Consider the following 3,876-nt stretch of genomic DNA (forward strand, 5'->3'; position numbering starts at 1 on the left):
ACAGACATGCAGGCCTTCATTTCAAGGCACTGGCTTTTTGTGCCCAAGGAGAGAGAGAGACAGTAGGCATCCAAGCACATCTGCTGCATGGATGTGGGAGCAGACTTTTGACCAGTTGATTCTGCTGCCGTGTCGCAGATCTCTGCCCTTCCTAGTACATCCCTGCCCATCGGGTGAACACTGTGTGGCTACTAAACATTCCAAAATGTTTGTTTTTGCTCTAGTTAGGCTCCAAAACTTGAATCCAAGAGAAAACAGTTCCTAAAAAAAGTCAGGGTCTGAAATGAATTGTACCTTTACAAAATGTAAAAAGCCTCGTCCTACCCAAAAATGCTTATTTGCTCTTATTGGCGAGACTTCAGTATGTCCATTTTTAACAAAGCTATTTAGTCAGTGGGAAATACAGCCAATCTCACAGGAGGAAAAACCCAGCATTTTCTTATAACTAGCCTGATCATTTACTGGAAATGTGTATTTTTCGCTGATACTGTGATGTACAAGAGCTCAGTAAATGCTTTCCCTTATTTCTCCTGCAAGGGTGACTGAACAAAATGAATGGAAAGATTTTCCTATGTATCTCTTACTGCCTTAGAGGAACATCAGGCTTTGTGATTAATATCAATCCTCCATCCAGCGTGGTGAAATCCACCAGACCACCAGAGAAAAAAGAAACCACCTTGGGAAGATACCAGTACATAATAAAAGGGAATTTTTGAATTTTATGCATTAATTAAATCAAGTTCCTCAAACAACAAGATGCTTCAAACCCTATCTCTAGGGCTTCAGAGAAAGCAAAGAGGAATCTGAAGTGAGCTTTATTAAATCCACTGAAGATGGGCACTTCACACAGAAAAGGATAATTAAGTATGTACACTTCTATTATATCGTTCCTGAGCCTACCAGCATTCAACACAATAAAACTCACCAGCCCATTATTTCGGCAGCAGACCCAGTGGCGTATCATGTGTATTTCCTAATGCATGTTCCTTCCTGCCTGTTTGCTGGAGACGGATGTGGAGTTAATTTTGCAAAGATTTCTCAATTTCTAAATGGGGAGCTGAGCTCGAGAGCACAACTTCTATAAAGGAGAATACTCCTGGGCTAGATAGGATAGAGCAGGTGGCTGGGTGACCTGAGATTGATGTCCACCATTCTGGAAAAGATCTTCTTGAGTTTATCAGAATCTGGGTTCACTGACTCCTCAGGACATGCTGCAAGGCTCATACTTTTCCCCTTTCTTTTTGAAGGTGGGGAAAAGGGGTCAACACAAGGTTGTCTAGACTTCTGAAATGAGTGCAAAGGGAATATATGGGTTTGGTAGGGGAAAGGGAGAGGAGGAAGTTCCTTTTTTTACATTTTTTTGGGAAATGTATAGTGTGCCTTATATGAGCTTAAGATGCACAGAATCAATCATTTTTATAAAAAAAATGTGTAACGTGTTAAACTTGTAGAAGTCTGAAAGGTAAAAATACCTATACGATGCTGTATTAAAACAGCCTTAGCTGATAACTCCCAGGCAAGTCCCAAACAACTTCAGGGAGTTTCAGGTCAGTAAGGAATACACAACTAGGTTCTGAATCTTTGTGCGGTAAAACATTGTGTCCTTTTCTCTTCACCACTAGAATACGTTTTCTTGAATCCTTACAGAGGCACAATATCTTTACTGGGCTAAATTTTTATGGGTACTATTGACTTAACGATAACCAAGAAAGGGTGCCCTGATCTAGGCTCCTGAAAAATCAGGAGCCTTGTCAGTGACTTTAAGGGCAATAAGACAGCACTATAAGCAAGGATGTTAGGATCTCCTACAAAGGAATTATTTAAGACCCTCCCTACAGCTCAGTACAGCTCATCTTATGTTGTGATTATGGGAAATACAGAGGTATATGAGCCTCATTGTGTTTAAGTGGTAGCATTGTGAATAATCATCTAGGCTCTTATCAGAGGAGTATCCACCAAAAGGACTTTAATGGAAGTGTCCACAGCATGAAATTTGGGGAAAGTTCCTTTTATTTAGTCAAAAAGAAAAACAACCCTCTTGTAATTTCTAATAATTCACCACCGGCATAAGTGTGGATATTTCACTGCCTTCCCTTTTATTGCCTCTGCTAACACCAGCAGTGAGTTTGGCTGACATCCTTTAAACTTCCATGGCTAAAGTTGGATACTGAGAGCCGATGTTTGGCCATTTACTGTAAGCAGCCTGGTTGGCAAGGGGCTGAGCACACCCAGCTCTCACTAAGACAAGAAGAGATTCAGGACTCATCAATTCTGGAAATGCAGGTCTCTTTTATTTATGTGCCTAAGTACAGATATAGGAGCTTGTCCCATTCTCAGTAATATCTATACAGTCCACTAGTCAAATTCCACGTGTTCGGGCATGGCCAATTGGCCATGATTTTTCCCCTTTCTGCAACTTCTCCCCATAACTCATCTTGTGTTGTGATTATGGGAAGTACACAGGTATACCAGCTTCATCATGCTTAAGTGGTAGCATGTACATAATTCTGAAGGTGGTCATGGGAGGAAAACTTCTAATTTTTAATAGAATCATAGCAAATGAGGTTTGGAAGGGTCCTCAGAAGATCATCTAGTCCAACCTCTGCTCAAAGCAGAACCAGCCCCAGTGAAATCATCCCAGCCAAGGCTTTATCTAACCAGGTCTTAAAAAGCTCCAAGGATGGACATTCCACTACACTCCGGGTAACCTGTTCCAGTACTTCACCACCTTCCTAGTGAGAAAGTTGTTCCCAATATCTATCCTGAACTTCTTTTGGTGCAACCTGAGACCATTGTTCCTTGATCTTTCGTCTCCCACTGAGGACAGTGTAGCTCCAAAAAATTGTGGAACACTTCACAAATTTGTGTTATCATTGTGCAGCAGCTACGTGAATCTTCTCTATATAATTCTAATTTTAGTATATGTGCTGCCAAAGCAAGCACAGAAGTCCCCAGCCCCATAGAAACAGCTCTGCTCTGGTACATGCATGCAATGCCAATTAAATTAATCTGAGGTGCACTAGTGGAACTGAGAAGGGGATTTGGTTTAATATGTACATTTTAGATTAGAACCTTTTCCCCACTTTATGCATAATCAAAATGAGTCAAATTCATCCCTCATATTTTAATTCACTTCAGGAGAACAACACTGGGGTGAATTTGGGCCCACAAGTTAAGGGGTCATTGAGGAGGCTGAGGACAGGAGGTCAGGAGGAATCATATGGACGATTTCCTAATCTTTCAAAATACACTAAATTGTTTTCTGCAAATAGAGTGCTGATTATTTTACCTCATATCCTACAATGCAAATTGAAAGGTAAATTTAAACCTCAAACATTTAACTTCCACGCAGAAAATGCATACTTAGCATTCATACAGTACTTTATCAATGTCAATGCTATACAAGCATGAAGCTAAATCCTGCATCTCTTACACAACCAAAACTCTGGGAATAGAGTGTAGAAAGATTGCAGGGTTGAGATCATGACCTAATGCTTTACAATGGTGCAAACACTTACAGACACTCTTTACTGCAAGCACATGGGTAGTGACTTCACTGGGACAAAACACAAGCCTGAAGTTTATGCACGTCTTTAACTAAGGAAAAGCCATATCCTACTTGTTGCTATGCTAGTACAAACTGGGAGTACCCCGATTGTTGCCAGTGGAGCTACTTAGGATACTTAGTGCCAAGCTCAGAGCCTGGCACTATTTACATATCCCTAGCTATGGTTTTGTTAAGTAAGACTGTTAGCACTTCATGCCTCTTGCTACTTTTTTCCTATTTTGTAGGATGTGTAGCTTCAGTTAGTATATGGAAGGATCCCCCCAAAAAGCCTAACTTTAATCACTACAGAACTAAGCAGCTCCATATCC

The 3,876-nt window shown here is 40.7% G+C and overlaps 1 non-coding gene across 1 annotated transcript; it reads right to left on the bottom strand.

Annotated features, from left to right (window-relative positions):
* Window positions 1–2,838: 2,838 nt before the first annotated feature.
* Window positions 2,839–2,943, bottom strand: LOC112550544. The gene has a single exon (XR_003094439.1). It is a non-coding gene; the product is annotated as a U6 spliceosomal RNA (small nuclear RNA).
* Window positions 2,944–3,876: the final 933 nt, after the last annotated feature.

The sequence above is a fragment of the Alligator sinensis genome, unplaced genomic scaffold, assembly GCF_000455745.1.
Source record: "Alligator sinensis unplaced genomic scaffold, ASM45574v1 scaffold796_1, whole genome shotgun sequence".
Classification (NCBI taxonomy): domain Eukaryota; kingdom Metazoa; phylum Chordata; order Crocodylia; family Alligatoridae; genus Alligator; species Alligator sinensis.